Source organism: Varroa destructor, unplaced genomic scaffold (assembly GCF_002443255.2).
Source record: "Varroa destructor unplaced genomic scaffold, Vdes_3.0 BEIS01000001.1, whole genome shotgun sequence".
NCBI classification, from domain to species: domain Eukaryota; kingdom Metazoa; phylum Arthropoda; class Arachnida; order Mesostigmata; family Varroidae; genus Varroa; species Varroa destructor.
In genome coordinates this window covers 33,609,095-33,626,110 of record NW_019211454.1, presented here as the reverse complement: position 1 = coordinate 33,626,110, position 17,016 = coordinate 33,609,095, and the positions used below count along the sequence as shown (strand labels likewise).

General features: G+C 43.0%; 1 protein-coding gene across 4 annotated transcripts in view; it reads right to left on the bottom strand.

Annotated features, from left to right (window-relative positions):
• LOC111243290 (Ig-like and fibronectin type-III domain-containing protein 2) overlaps positions 1-15,399 on the bottom strand; it is a 68,064-nt gene extending 52,665 nt beyond the window's left edge. For all 4 annotated transcript variants that reach the window (XM_086977025.1, XM_022788642.2, XM_022788898.2 and 1 more), the window contains exon 1: positions 14,302-15,399. The gene's annotated coding sequence lies outside the window, so the exon portion shown is untranslated. The remainder of the gene's footprint in view (positions 1-14,301) is intronic.
• Positions 15,400-17,016: the final 1,617 nt, after the last annotated feature.

Below are 17,016 nucleotides of genomic sequence, written 5' to 3'. Positions count from 1 at the left end.
TAATGATGTTACTATTAGTACCAATGGCAATTTAATAATTGTTCTAGTGCTAGTAGAAGGCATTAGGTGGGCCCAGAGCTCCTGCCCAGTTAGTCAGTGTTGAGCGCGACCAGTACACTGCCTATGCTGTCCTTTTTCGTCTGTCTGCTTTTGGCTGTTTGATCGCTTGCCGGTATTATCACACTCGCTTATCGTCGTAGGTTCTGAGCTCGCCTCGTTATTTTATGCCATCATGTTATTATTATTATTGTTGTACGTCTATCGTCGTTTGTTCGCGTACGCATTGCTTGAAGAGTATTCCTTTTACTGGCGCTAGGCATGAAATAGCATTAATTCTAAACATAGTAAGGGGCATCTAGCTCATTTATCTCTAGTTCACAGAAACAGGCAAAATGTATAATTCAGAAATATCTAGCCTGTAATTGGTCCTAAAGTGAACAAGGATGGATGTGAAATGTGTATCGTTTGGAAGGAACAGGGTCGACAGTAAATAATGAGACTAACAATAGCGATAATGGCAGTCTAACACCTTTGTTGAATAGCTATTTGTTCAATTCAGTGTTGAGCAATGTGGCCTCTCATTTATATGGTAGCCGTCCGCAACAAATTGGAAAACCAATTATTCAACTCAGAAATTCTCCAAAAATATCGAAAATATTTGCACTTCTATACGTTCCTATTCATACCAGGTTCAGGTTAGGTTGTAACTAATCTTTCCAGTGCCTCGTTATCAAAGCACGTTTCAGTTCCATGGGGATCATCAGCCATAGACGACCGCTTTCTGATAAAGTGATGCGGGATGAGCTCGCCAATGGATTTGTGTTAAATACTACCGAATGCTTCTCAATTTAGTATAATATAACGTGGCTATAGTTGATAACGACGGCGTTCTTTCTTTCTCTAGCTATTTTACAGAAGGTCAATATCAGTGCAGGCGCGTCATCAGGCGTACCCATCGATTGTGCCGGGACAGTTCAGCGATCGCAGATCATCCTATACAGATATGCATCCGATTTCGTTGTATTAATTGTAAACGAAGTAGCTATTTCCAATCGGAAACATTTGTTCCAGCGAAAAAAAGGGAGAACAAGACAAATCTAATTACCCGCAGTAATAGCCAAAAAATTAAATGAAAATGTGGTAAAAGGCAAACAGATTACAAAAAAAATCAAGCAAAATCGTTAAGGAGCATACACTTAGATGCAAATTGTATGGATACGTGCAGTGACAATTCGTGCTTCAACGGAACGCCAGTTGTGGCCCATCGCGATGTCCTGTGATTGCATGCGCCCATACGAAAAATGGTAACCGGCAGTAATCTTCACTTCAAGTGCTAACCTGATGCCACTCGAAGAACGCTATCGCAAACATCTTGCCCTTCGTTTCCTGCGCCTTGTGTCTTCTAGATAATGACCAAACGATTGTTTATTGAAACGTATACAGAAATCGAAGCTATTGCCGCTCGTCTCAGTTTCCTCGTCACGCCCTACCTAAGCAATCAGCAGCGAAAAAGTGTTGCACGCTTTATCGCCAACGACGCGGAATATGTATGTATCTTTCGCCTAGCAAATGACTTATATTTGGCAGATGAAAGGATTGAAGTTTAAGTACGAATTAATTTGGAAGTAGTGAACTGCGCGGAACATGGCCGGCTTTTATTATTGACCACTTAAACGGGGGGACGGGGAAAGAGGGAAAATTAGCTGGCTGTTTTGCCAAACTTTACTGGGGCTAAGGTCACGACGTAACTAGTATGAAACGGTGGCAGCGATTATCGCTGGTGGCGTCATTTATATGTCCGGACACGATTAGCGGCGGCAGTAAAAGGTAAACGAAGGAGATCGGCACTTGGCAGAAACCGTCATCCTTGCCGTTAATAATACGAAATATAAGAATAACAAACAGCAACCTCAAGTGTATAGTAGAATGGTTGTCGAATCTTATAAGGACAACATGTTACTGCTGATAGGCCGCTTCGATCAGACGATCAGGCTAGGACTACTGTGAACAAGACCCGTTGGTCAAAAGAAAATCTGTGGCTTCAGTGCATCTGTGATAAAGGTCAAACACCGACGAGCCAGTTGTCTAGATTCCTGCCTAAACAAAAACGTGGATCAGTTCGACGTTCACGCTAAGGTAGTTAAGAATGAACTAATCAACCTTGAACAGCTCAAATTGTGCGTCCGTTATTTTTTCTCTACTCTCGATAGATTAAAGCAACAAGGATAAAACGAGACAAACTCAGGACGTTGTCAAACGTTTGCTTCGGGCTAAATGCCTCCTTACGGGACCGTAAGCAAAAAAAGACGGAATGACAATAATCTTCTATAAGAACTGACGTAGCGCGTAAAATGTCTCTGTCATCCCTGTGAAAATAGATGGACTAAACGTTTTCGTTACCCTGATACAACGTGGAGTTTAAGTTAGTCGTTTATTTCAAGCTGGATAGAAACAAAAGTCATGTACTCGTTCACTTACTGGGTTTAACTCAGCTAGATGAATAAACCATCAGTCGAATCTGCCGATATCGGCAATGGCTTCATATTTACAGATTCGATGCTTCCTATGAAATCTAATAAGGAACGTGTCGTCGAAATTCTGAGCGAAGGAGAGGACCGTTAATTCGGTCTGTGCCATTCACGATATTACATTACTTTACGCCGTACATTGAGTTACGCCGCTATACGGCAATAGCGAAGTAATTTACTTCTATAAAATCGATCGTTGATTAATCTCCCTATTACGCACAAGCGCTTTATACGTGTACGGGGTAAGATTTGTGTTTTCCCTTACCTTATTGTTATAAGTTATTCTAAGTGTTCTTATTTCTATCGGTTGAAGTCATGTTAGGTTTGTGCCATTACCGGCCATAGCAACTGGACCGCAATTGCTCATCCTTTCGAAACAGCTGGCCGGCATAGTTCTGAGGTGATTGACGCACGCGCGTCATTCAATCAAGGCCATCGTCTTGAATACACGATGAAGTACCATGTGTCAGCGATCTGTCTGGGATCTGTTACTGATCGTTTAATTCGGTAATGAAATAAGCCTAACAAACGATTACTGAATACGGCCACTTTCTGATCGAACTGTTGCCATATTGTACATCCTTAAGCAGCTGCTTGACGACACTCCACAAGCACACTTTACAATTGATCAAAACGAAGGCTTTGGAAACACCTAATTGTTGCCTGTCCCCTTCAAATCAGCGATAATTCTTCTTTGAATTGCTCGGAAGATAATATACAGGCAAATTAAAAATACTTCTTGTTATTGTTGCTACTACTACTACTACTAGTGGTTTCGAATCTGTTAGATAACGTAATGATTATTGGCTTTGATACGCGGGCTTCTAACAAAGGTTCTGATCGCACCGTGTATCGAACTTCTTGGCGAGAAAAGCTTGACTTCAAAATCTGGGCGTGCCAGTTAGACCCGGGTTCTATAACGATAGAAGTAACAGCATTCATCAGGACCAGTACGATGTACTAATGGAGCGAAAGTTCTGTAGTTGCTGCAATATACTGAATTTGATTAATCTTATAATTGTGTATTATGTGCGAAATATAGTGCCATAACAACAATTTATCTTATAGAACAACAGCATCAAGCAACTATCAGCCGATCGACTCGTACGTAAGATGGATGTGAGCCTCTGTCACAAAACGTAATATAAGGAAACGCAGGTTTGCGAACCCGTTCAGCTGTTGAAGTGTTCAACTGAAATATTCTTAAACGAATTAGGGCTTCGATCGGCAGGGGGCGTAACGTCCAACCTTAAAAAATCACTAAGCCGTTGCTTAGGAAATGGTCGCAGAAAGGTTTGGGGACAAATCAGACGTTGAATCAGAGTTCTAATCTTGATGTAGGGCCAGGTTAGAATAGCCAATTTAATGTAACAAGTAGTTGCGGTTCTAACCTGACCGACAAGTGATGGGTGATCGACGGCAGTGCCCACTAGGTGATTGGCTAGGTTTTTAAACGGGAGGTTATTTATTTTAACTCCCGAATGACCCCGAAGTTTTTCCACGATCGAACTGCCCAGTCAACTGAATATCTATAAACCGATAGTATTTTCATCTCTGTCAGATAAGTTGCTCTCCCATTTTTCAGGCTAACATTAACCCGTCTGCCACAGCTACTACCAATTATAACTACCAAAAATTATTATATATATATATATATATATATATAGAAGTAACTCTATTGACAGCGTTCCTACTTTAGACTTCAATAACAATAACAATAATAATAGTGGTCCCCGCTTGGAAGCACCCGCTGTCAGAGGATGACGTGAAAAATAGACCCAGAACAATGTCGCATTCGCTTTAGATGGCAATGGCGTCGTTGAGCGCACTGCAATTGTAATTTATTTAAATGTCATAACTACACTAGTGATAATAGCAACGGTCAGGGGCAAATTTGAAAGTGAAAAAAATACTGTTCGCTCTTATTGTGCCTGATGCAGCCGTTGCCGTTTATTGCGTCTCGAAGACTATAAACACACACACACACACACAGATATACGGACGCGAACACAGAAGCTTTTACAGAGATAATCAAATACGTAGATGCAAAGCGGCTCCAGCAGCGGGGGCGGCGGCGATAGGGATCGAGCTTGAGGCGGCTTTTCTTTGGCTGCGACGGTAACGGTACGCATGACCACGAGAGTCCAGTTGTCAAGCGGAACACCATGCCACACCCGGGATCTATAGTAACACCATAGACTGTTACGGTAGCAATAATACTATCATCAGTGTTGAGTAGTTTCAAATGTCTGCTTCGCCCGTTTTTTGTGGGTACCCAGTTGCAGGATGATGCTATGAAAGCATTGCTGGTGCTGCTTCTACTGTCGTTATCACAGGTGCTTCTCTGCTATGGTTGCACTAGGATTTTTGATGGCGTCCATTCGAAGATGAATCGTCATTAATTCTGATACCGATGATTAAGATGTCTGCATATGACGTTATGCCATTCGTTTGTCTTTCGGTCCGTCTGTCGGCGTCTCTGCTCTGTGCAATGTTCTGTTTAATGATGTCTGGCCTACGGTTGGACGAGCGAGGGAGGTGTGGGTGGGTCGTGCTGCCAAAAGTCTTGTTCTTCGGCTATTCGTGCAGCGGCTGCTGGTGACGGCAGTGGTGATGACGTGTGAACGAGACGATGATGAACAGAGTCGCGGCATAGGATCAGTAGGCTGGCAGGCCTATTAACATCACGGTCACAACAGCTATCCTTTTAACACCGTCAATAGCCGAAGCTGTTTCAGTAATGGACACGCCACAAGCAGAGGCACGAGAACAACTAACGACAGAGTCAACAGCAGAAGCTACAGCCGAAAATATTATTGCTTTCCTACATGTCTATTTACTTGCCTGCTCGCCTACTCGATCATCATAGCGCTACTTGCCACTACCGGCTACTACTAAATGAGGTGGCAATGACGACCCGACCATTGCCGAACTGGAATATGACAACCACATGAGCACGTTGTTCGCTCTACCTGTTTATTTATTTGTCTGCGGCGATGGCTATGAGTCCGACCACTACTAAACAGCAACGCTTTCCCCCCGGTGACTCGAAGGGGTCAGGGAGGTATGTAGTTAGTGCTATGCCACACAAGCGCACGGCCATGTAAGCGGCACGATTGACAGAAATGGAAAAACGGACGAGTGTGTAGTACGAGAAAACTTTACGAAAGCTATAGAGGCAGCGGCCAAGGAAACGAAGAGCCAGCGTGCAAGAGCAGATTAACGAATGGTGGAAAAGCGTTCGTCTTCGTGGTTGCGGTACCTTGTGAAGAAAATATCGGCGAAGAAGATCAAGAAAAGCTAAACGCTGCACAACTGAAAGGCTGAAGCAGACATCAAACTTAAACGCTGAATAGCCCCCGTTGGCATGACAACCACGGCGTAAACTACGACCACGGTGGCGTCGGTTGAGGATGGCGACAATGAAAAAGAAATTGTTTTTGTGCGGAAGCAACGCATTAGGCATCAATGACGGACTAGCGGATTGAGCAGACGGTAGGTCACACAGTGACAATGCTACCAACACTGGCATTTGTCTGGTAGCGTCTGTTCAATGAAGTGGACATTTGGGACGTTCTGGAACAAGTTCTCCGGCCTAGCGCGGATCTGACCAGTAGGTAATAAGCGAGAGAGAAAAGGATTCGCCTGTTTGTCCATCTTTCTTCCTATCCGGACGCAACAGCAATAACAGTTGTAACAACGATAATAAGAACAACTTGCCACGAGTACCGATGATGCGTTCATGAGTAACTGAGTGTGCATTTGTGTGTACGTTCGAGTGAACTTTGGTTCGATAACCAGAGAAGCAGCCGAGCAGCAAAAACGATCGCAAAGCCACAAAGCGAACGAAGTTACCGCATTTTAGGACAACAACAACGGTTGTTGTTGTTGTTGTTGTGAAAAAAGTAGGCGAAAGCAGTAGGGAAGTGAGAAGAACGGCATCGATACAGAGAAGATGAGGTGCATGGCTGCGGATTAACTATACAACGGCAAAGCTCTTGGATTTCTAGCAAAATGAAGCGGCAGAAAAAGCAGTGGTAACGGTTTGACCCGTGCGAGCTGGCAGTCGACTAGTTGTATCTGCCGCTTTTGTTGCTGATGGTTCGACCCACCTGCTTTCACATTTGAAAGCCCGTCCCGTCCCGTCCCGTTCAATTGGGTTTCCTGTTGTTTTTCCTGCCCGGCCTTCCGACTGTTACGAAGAGCGCGAGCGTCGACCCCGCCTCATCGGATAACTTTTTGCTATTGGTCGCATTCACTGAGCCGCTAGGTATCAGCTGATGTCGTCACTTTTGAATACTGGCATCTTTATTTTGGTCCTTTCCTTATCGCGTCATGATTTCTTAATGCTTTCGTTTGGAAGACGTTTCGTTTGCCGTTACTGTCGGAGTCCGCTACGTCATTGTCGATATCGTTGTTACTGCCGTCGTCGTCGTCGTCATTATTGTTCGACGTTCTTGAGTCTGGCTGTCGTTTCGTTAAGTTTCATCTTTAGTGGCGCGTTTGCTTGCCCGTTCAGCGATTCGGCCATGATCTGCCGCCGGAAGAGCGGCAGGCAAGACAACAACGATATTATGTCCACGTGTTATAGTAGCTCTTTGCTTAGTTGCTCCCAGTGTGTCAGTAACAAAAATAACAGCAGCTTCTCGTTACGATTGCGGCGATCAGCAATAGCATCACTGGGGGGTTGTTGCTGCTGGTTCCCGCTTCCCATCATGATGCCTTTACCAGCCCGCGGTTTGTTGTTGGGGTTGTCTACAGCTGCTACGTCGTGCAAATTCTATATTGTATTATCGAACTAGCCTGACTACCCCGCCTATTCCGAGGGATCAAGCTAGGCTGATTTACTCCCGCGTTTCATCACAAACATCACCACCCGATAGTCCAGTGCGGTGTTTTTTTATTTAAGCGTCTATATATATATATATATATATATATGCGATGCAATAAGAAATGTTGGTGCTTTCAACTCACGTTCATTCGCGTGAATTGAAAAGGGGAAACGATTGTGACTTTACGTTACGTATATACTGTTGCCATATGGCAGTATGTAAACACGCTGACACGTACGTCGACACTGTAATATCGTGCGTGATCCGATTCGAGTCAGCGGTTTGCATATGATAATGCCAAATCATGACCAACTACTAAATAGACGAAGGTGATATTGACTAACGTAAATTTTTCCCTAGCTGGCTCTGATTGTACCGAGTTCATCAACGCTACGATAAATTGTAGACAGTCATGTCCTACTAGGTAACCATTCTATGGAAGAACACAAGTAACGGGCAATTATAACAAATCATTATCGTTTATCGGATTGTCCAAGAGTGTATTTCCAAACAATCAATATAGATGTGGCCACAAATAGCAACGGCTCTGAAGGAACCGTTCACGTCTGATTAAACTCCGCAGCTTAGATCCGTCCTGACATGATTATTACCCGCTGGAACAAACTATTACTGTTGTAAATCCTTTCATTGTTGCTTGTGCGACCTGTTGCTCACGAGAGAGAATCCGACCGATACGTTATGTACACAGACGCTTACATAGATCTATAAAGACCAAGCTGGAACATGCTAGACAGTTGGGTCTATCTACTGGAAAAATCGTGAGAAAAACGTCGGACTCTCTATTCGTGCTCTTTTTTGCTAATGTCGCGTTTTTAATGTTTAGATAAAGTAGCTCAATATGCATAGCGCAGTGCTGCCCACAACAGAGTGCTCCTTACGTGAAGCATACATGTACATGCTTAGATTGCACGTGTAGGCCTACTTCACATGCATATATATTAGTGCACGCACTGTAGTTATTGCACGGAAGCTTTCTTTTATTCAGAATAAACACTTGCGTCCGACAACTATATATATATATATAAACAAATACCTTGTATAGTTTTCGTGTAAACGTGTTAGTCTGCAAACATACGTAACGTCCATACTCGTTGTGAAGTGTGGCCTGTCTCAGGCCCACGATATATTTAAAGACGGATTAAAACAAAACGTTGGCTTTTGCGTTTGTAATGAACGCAATGGATCAAGTGAAGCAAACTGGAACTCCGTCAATATAAAATCCATCGTTTTGAATCAAATGAAGGAAAACAGAGACGTTAAAGAGATTGTCTAATTTTTGACTTTGTTTTCACATTTGTCACCAAAAACGTAACTACATTTATATCTGTGTATTGCAAAAATCAAAAACGCTTTACGACCCATGGATTCTTTGATCACTTAGGTCAGTTATTATTTTTGTAGGTTCGAACATGGTGAGCATTTTTGTGAGAAACTGAAAAACAGCTATCGCAACTATAAACATAGACAATTACATTGTTAATGGTTCAGCTAATAAATTTTTAGCTTTTGTCATCGGTTACGACGGTAGCCTTTCCATTACCGTTGACCTCCAACATCCTAAATCCATCCGTGATTAGTGTGTTACCAGAGGAAATGAGCGATTAACAGACAGCGGTTTCGTTCTGCTTTGCCTCTATGTATTTCCATCTTTTCCGCTCTTTGCAATGAACGTAATATTAAATCGTAATAAAATAAGAACACGAATCTGTAACAACTTCGGTACCAAGCTCTTCCATGAGTCCGCAACTTTGAAGTACAGCAGCAGAGCATAGAACTGACGTTGTTACAGTCTGATCAGCTGCACTACTCATTCGGTGATATATTCTTAGTATATTTCTACAAAGGTCACCGGTAGGATAAGGCGAGTTCGATTCGGGTTTACTTAGCCGAAACGTAAGGGATTTTTTGAATCACGCTCGGTGTATATATATATATATATATATATATATATATATATATATATATATATATATAGATATATAGGTGGATTTTCCAGGACATTTATTCAGCTTCTCTGCTTCTGCATAAGCGGCGCAACTGCAGCCACAGGTGGGCAAATATATTTCAATAACGTGTTTATTTTGTCGATGGGCTGAAGTTGAAGGGCAATTGAAGCTCATTACTGCGCATCGCAGAACATAAGAGTGCAAACGTCGGAACAAGAATTGCTTCGAAATATCCATATCGAAAGCTAAACTTAACGTGTATAATCTATCCGGGTTTATACAAATACACTGCGCACGAGTAATAAGGATAGCACTTTTCGTCGTTTCTCTTTTTGGCGAATAAAGCAGCTGACATGCCGTCCTAGATCAAGTGGTGCGTGCATCTTACATAACCATTAGAATTGTAACGCTGATTTTTTTCCTTTTGCTTAAAAAACGATCCCCACGGCGCAGGTCACCGTGTCATATACTTACGGCAAACGCAACATCATATGGTCAGGGTGATCGACGGGATAAGCGATTTCTTACGTGGATTCGTTCATCTAAATTTAGGCGGCATTTTTGTGACATCTTATTTTTACGTCAGCAAATAGACACCTAATAACCCCTTCTTCAATTCTGGTCCCGTGACTGCAACAGCTGTAGTAATGCCAGCGAGGCTGGTCGCAGTCGCGATCGCTTTGTTTACATTGACATCCTTATCTCTCGTTCGTTCAGCGTTGCGCACTACATGTTGTTGGCTGAAATTTCTTTCTTCATCACCTTGTTGCTACCATGGTTCTCGTGGTAGTTGTTGCCGACTCTTTATTAATTAACGCCTGTCTTCAAGTAATATTGCCTTTTGCCATTGAGCTGTCCATTTAAAACGAAATAAAGAGACAATAGATGTAAAGGGCGCACATAGACATTGGAGTTTGTTGTGGTCAGCAAGCCTTCTCGACCGGCCTTATTTGGCCGAGCAGGCTGGACCACCAGTGACGCACTCAGGTGGCGACACAGGATTACAGAGTGAAGAAGGCACCCCAAGGCCAGCCTACGTAAAAGAGGCGACTTGTTTGTATAAATAATATCAGCCTCCTCTTTCTAGGTACGCAAAAAACGATGCGGGTGTTCCATAAAATGATCTATCCCAGATAGAAAATGCTAAAGCGAAGGATAACTGAGGAAGAATTTCAGAAATAAAAGAAACGTCTCATCACTCCTGTGCGACATGAATGATTGTGTCTCTGGCAGTAAGTAGAGGCGAAAGTTATCATTTGCTGATGTGTATATAAAAATAGTATTTATATTCACACGCGAAAAGAATTTTAAATTGGGCTGCATTTTGGCAAACCCTAGGCTGACAATTATCGCTTCAAAAGGCCAAGTGCGCTCTGCCTTCGTGTCTCAAACGTGAAGCGTTTTGTATTAAACGCTACGCGTATGCAGGCACAAAAGACAATGTTTGGCTCAGAAATATAAATGAGCAATTTACTTTGCAGAAGCTGGAAAACAGATATAGTTAGGTACTTGTTGTTAAATACGTGCGACTGCATAGGTAAAATTTATCATTAGTTCTCCATGCGTAGTTCTCACAGCGCGCAATTCCAGAGACCTTTCAAATATGTCCTCAGTACCAAAAGACATCGGGGACACATATGAAGAGTGATAAAAGAAGAAAGATGCGCGTAAAACTTTGGAGTGCCACTACCTTATAGTCTTGTGGAGCTCATTGCGTACGCCAATGACTGAGCATTGCTGGTGAAGACCCGCACGGAGCTTCACTTTGAGATAATCACCATTTAAGCCGACGACTGGATAGAGAAACACCACCTGCAGCTCGCAACGCATGAATGCGGGGTCATCCTTGTTAATTGGAGGAAACTTTGTAAAAGCGAGCTCAAAATTCAGATCGACGAGCAAAACTTAACGCTTGGAACGACCGTAAAGAACGTAGGCGCTACACTAAATAGAACATTAACAGGTACAGCGCACACGGAGTACCCAACTGGAAAGCTCTCAGAGCGGGGAATGCATACTCCTCAGAGGAGAGGGCGCAAGAGACCTTTTCTGGCCCCTCGAATCAGCAGCCTTGCATGCCTGTTCACTCTTGAGCGACAAGGTAGTGAGCTCGAAGTATTCGACGTTTGCCTACAAAGCACTGAGATCGAACTCAACATCTGATTCTTCTCGCATGAACGTAACTTCGTTGGCCTAAGCCTACTTCGATTACTCCCTTCAAGGGTAATATCTAGTTTTACAAAGCATCCAACAGCTAGATTAATGTGAATCATCTGATAAAACTGTCTTAATGTCAGTAATTTTCAAAGCAGTTTACCAGGATCGCCACTTCTGGACAGCTACAAAATGTGTAGCAAAAAATATTATAGGCCAATTTTTAGAAATCTGAAGGAAATTCCATGTTCTTCATTTTGCTTCAACAGGTGCGTTAACTACTCATACAGCTTTGCACGTAGAAGTTTTCGTTGTCATGTTCGATGTTACTCGTAGCAGTAGCATGGGAAAAACTCTCAGGAAGTCTACTTGCTTGCCTAACGTATCTAGAATCTCGTATACGTAATTTTATGACTTATAAAATTATTATCAAGTGCTTCGATTTGGTGCTCTAACAACTCTATTCATGAAAAGGCTTTTACTATCCGCCATAGCACCTATGGTAAAAATGGAATTCGTCTCTAAATAACACATTAATGTATATGCGCAACGCCTATACAGAATGGATACTATTTTCTCTATCCGTGATCGAGAAATTTCGCCGTCCATAATGGCCGCAGACAGTGGCAACGAAAGCCAAAACTCTATCCAGATGATCTTCTGTGAAAAACATTGGTAGCGTATCAAACGTGCCATTTTTGCCAAGGCTGGTTGACTGTCTCGTTTTTTTACAGCAGTCATTGATACGATTTTAATAAATTTTCATATCAAGTTTTATGTATTATCGATTAAAAAATGCGTTTATATCCGACTCTTTCTAGATTAACAATTGTTCATTACCTATGCGCTTTCACGAATTGGTTAACGTCACTATTAACGCTCAACGTTAGCCATCTTGTAACGTTCTCGGCGTGGAAGTGCTGCCGCAAAATAAGAGAACTCCTTGCTGATGTTCGTTGAAAGGCCAATTTTGGACGCAGACGACGTATCCCCCGATCGCTTCAATCCATTGATTTGAGTAAAAATTTTGCATATTTAGTTATATTTGGGCGCTTTATTCTATCAAAAATCCGATAGTCTCTCTGTAATTAGCTGACCTATTGATATTAAATGACTTATTATTAAGCACAGTCTATCGGTAAATATAATACATACAGCTCGGTGAACATGGCTCAAACGTGGATGAAGGTAAAAAGTGCTCAACTTGAACTTTTCGCAATGCTCATTAAGTATCTAATCTATTCCCACGAAAGTCTGGCTTGTTATTCAAGATACTTTCTTAGATAGTAACGTTCGGTGTCGTTGTTGACGATGATGATGATGATGATGATTTTGCGGGATCATTTTCAAATTGACATAATGGCTACAACAGCCAATTTGGCCTGCCCAGAAAAATGGGTTCGTACTATGTGTGTCCAACTGTAACCAGTTGTTTCAAAGCCTCATTCTAGCTCGTACTTTTTTATTGAAATTCTTTCTAGGAAACAAACGACAGAGCTTGGGCTTAACTAGGAATGATGCAATGCTAGAAAATTACGCTTCGAAGCTTGCATTTTAGGTATTCTGCTAAGGTACACACTTGAATCACCTGGAACAATTTACGGCCAGGCTAACCCAATAAAATCGGGAGTACCAGATCGATTGTCGTGAAAAGAGTATTTAGTATAGCAGCAAGCGCTAGAAGTGTGCTCGCTTGGCCATTTCACGAGTACGGAGTTGTTGGTCGATCATCTCTGTCTACAAGAAACCAGCGTCTTCTTGAGCGTCCACTACTGAACTTGATAACAGCGAGCTGCTCATATAACCGAAACTTCAAGACGATTTTATATATAATTTTATTCCTTACGAACTTATAATGAAACATGCAATCTCCATCCGTCGTGTAACTTACGTGCGCAACAGCGTTCTCTGTCTTTCGATGTACAAGCAGATCTCATTTTACGGAACTGATGGCTTATTGTATCACTCACTGAAGCGTATTGAGAGCTAAATATGCCTTTGGGATTAATCCAAAGTGTTCTATTATCATCTTACTGTATTATCAACTGTGTCGTCAGCCTCATAAAGGCTACGAACTGATAAACGCTTATTAATCAATTGTGACTGGACCTCGTTACTGTTATCGGGCTTCTTGTGAACTTTTTCCGGAAGCATCGCTAAAACTGCGCAGATATATATACATATATATATATATATATATATAAAAAATGAAGAATGGCTTTTATTTACGTTTTAAGTTTAAATATTGAGCACAATAAGGTTCACGATACGCAATTTCTACAGGAAACTTACAATGAAGACTTGCGCTGTCGATTCTCGGCAGTGATATCAAATAAATAAATAAATTAATAACGACGTTGGCAAAAAATTAAGTAATTTTAGGTTAGCGGTCACGTTCGGATTCAAAATGTATGTATACAAGAGTTGAATTCATTGGTTTTTTGGGTACTTTTATTTATATGCAATTGAGTGTTGATGTCATTAGTATTGTGCTCACATCATAGACCTTTTAGTAGACAGGATCTTGAAAAATATTTGCTAAAAAATTCTGGCATTATAAACAGATTTACGCGGGCTGTTGCAAAGTTTTCTCAGTAACCAAATTATTCTAACTTATTGTATCCCGTAGTGAGTGTCTTAAGTGCGGCCGATGTTTACTGCTTTTCATGCCATTGATTATATATTCTGTATATATATATATATAAAGAACACCCTTGCGTATCCTTACATAAATTGTTCAAGGGTGAGCTTTTGAGTTTGGTGCATTCGTTTGCACTTTGTTTTCATCTTGAATTTTTCGGAATATTTATCATAGCTCACCTGAACTAGCCGAATTCGGCCTACAATTAGCAACACGAAGGTTCCTAAGTTATCACTTCACTTAAATTTTGCTTAATAAACACCGTCGTAGTCCTTTGTGCGACACTGATATGGACTTCGTGCGCTAGGGCACTCACACCTCCGAAACAACACAGCGATCTTACCACTGTGATGGTGTCGTCTGAAAGCACAGAGCTGTCTATTTTGCCTAGGTTCGTCTGAATTATTCCACCTCTGCAGAGACGATCAATGCGCGTCGAGCCGAAACGGTGGACACTGAGCACCAAAATCAATATAACGATATTTTCTTCTAGCAAAATCTAGTTCACCTCAGTACACGAACAGTCTGTGTAATGAATTTAGTAGCCGCCGGTCGTAGGCAAAGGTTAAGATAAAAAGAAATACTCGATTTATGTAACTTCCTGTGGGTAACTTACACACTGCCGTTGTGTAACTCTCTGTTATTCCTAGAACTGCTGCATGTTCGACATTAGCAAGGGCTTCGACGTCAGTCCACAGCAGTCGTTCTCGTTATTTAACCGCTTTTATAAGAAAGTTTTCACACTGCACACTAGAGACCACTAGATAGTAATATCTCCCAGGTTGTTGTTAGATATTTGCTCTTTTTTTTTTTTTCGCCCCCTTCTGACAGGCGACGACCGATGTAGCTCGATCTATCCGTGGGTCCGTCAGTTCGTCGGCCTGTCGGAAAGAACAGTCTGGTTGGCAAATGTAGTGTATTAGTAGCGGTGGCTATCGTGCGCTTTCGCTGTTATTTCTGAGCAGCTGCTGCTGCTGCTGTCGAGCGGGAAGATGGCCTAGGACAGACAGAGCAACGGTGAATAGCCGCCGCTGCTGTCGTTGTAGCAATAATGGCAATTGCAAGCAACAAAACACGCCGAGAAGCACGCCACCGAGTTCCACCAGTTGCGGCAGTTGTCTGCTGGTGGCGATGTCGGCGGTAGCGATGCCGTAGCAATGCGACAATGCTTCTAAACTTTGGGTGGCTGTCTCTGTGATTGCGAACGGCAGGCCTTCTGTCCACTGCTGACGTCGAAAGCCGCTACGACGCCCGGCTCAACTTGGATCGGCTTGGCAGGCGTCAGCCGCCATCAGTACCAGGCATCGAAGGGCACGCGGCGCGGACAGAAGAGAGGAGGGCGTCCTTGGTTTCCCTTTCGGAGGCTCGCGGGCCCTCCGAACAGAGGGCCGCAGCGACAGCCCTCAACAACCGCGCACAGCAGCTTGACAAGCAATCCTATCCGCAGTCAACAGCGCAACATATCCGCTATGACCACGGTGAAAGGTAGCAGCACCGACCGACTGGCTAGTCGCCGGTACAGACGGCAAGACCCGAAAACGGTAGAGGTAGCAGCAAAAACAACAAAAACATACGCAAATACACCGAGAGCACAAATCACGACGCTGGCCACGACGACAACGACGAGGATCGCGGACTCGGGGGTAACAGTTAACAGAAGAGCATTTCGGGCGCGAACGATAAAAATCTGCCTGCTGCAGGCGGCGAATGGCCTGCCAATGGCCGTGATGACCATTGCTCGCATCGCACACAGCATAAAAAATCATTGAGGCATATTCGGGCATACGCATACAAACGGATTCGTTTTGGCCGAGACGGTGTACAGAGGCAGAGATAAGGACGGGGATAGAGCAGGCGGAGGCGCACAGAAAAGGCCGAAACCCGAATAATATAACGATCCCATCAGTGAAGTCTCTACTGAATGGGTTGTTGCTAGTACCGTCAACGACGCTCAGGACGACGACCACAGTTACATTACAGCTTGACCTTTACAGCCGGGACGTCACGTCGAACCGCTGTTGCTAAATAAGTTGCTAGTCCTTCTCAACGCGAAAAAGTTCAGACGTAAACGCTGGAGTTGGGCCCGTGATCTTCCCGTGCCTACATGTCGACAAGCTGCTCTGTCCGGTCGGCAACAGCCAGACCGACAGGACTAACGACGCAGTATTTGCTGCAATCAGCCCAGTGTAGTTGTAGTTTGAGTAATGGTTAATAGGGGTAGGGCTATTGGTACAAGGACAACGAGAATAATTGCAAAGGTGGCTTTATAAAAAATACTGGAAACTTATCCTCCTGTTAATGTGTCATCTTGTATTTGGAATTACTTAATGACAGCAGGGGCGACAAGGACGACAACAACAACAGCAACAGCAGTGATGGCAATATCGCGGTACTTTGGTAACAGAAAGGGCAAAGCACGATTATAATATCATGTGGACTCTACGACGACTAGAAATGAAGCCGGCAAGCATACGAATAGAACAAATGATTTTAGAGGCGAATAAAGGAAAAAGCCAACAAAGAGTAGGCAAAGAAGAGGAGGATATAATATTATAGATAAAGCTTCCTAAACTTTAAAATGAGCAGTTGATCTTGGTCAGATCCAATTCAAGTGGGTAAATACGCCAGTGCAACTGGGTGAACACGCTGGTGCATTTCTAGTAATAAGATGAGCCAGTCACGAAGCGAACATTGAATTTGAGTGTACGCCTACCCACTTTTAGGGCGGGACGACACAGATCAAATGAGTGCTTTGAACTACTACCTGATGAACTAGTGAAACACGTAACGGAAGATCGAACCAAATGGTGTCCACGCGGCAATTTATAGTTCTCTCGTGCGCTACTTAGTATGTAATGTTTCTACAGGTGGGGGCGGAAAAGAGTTTTGCCTAT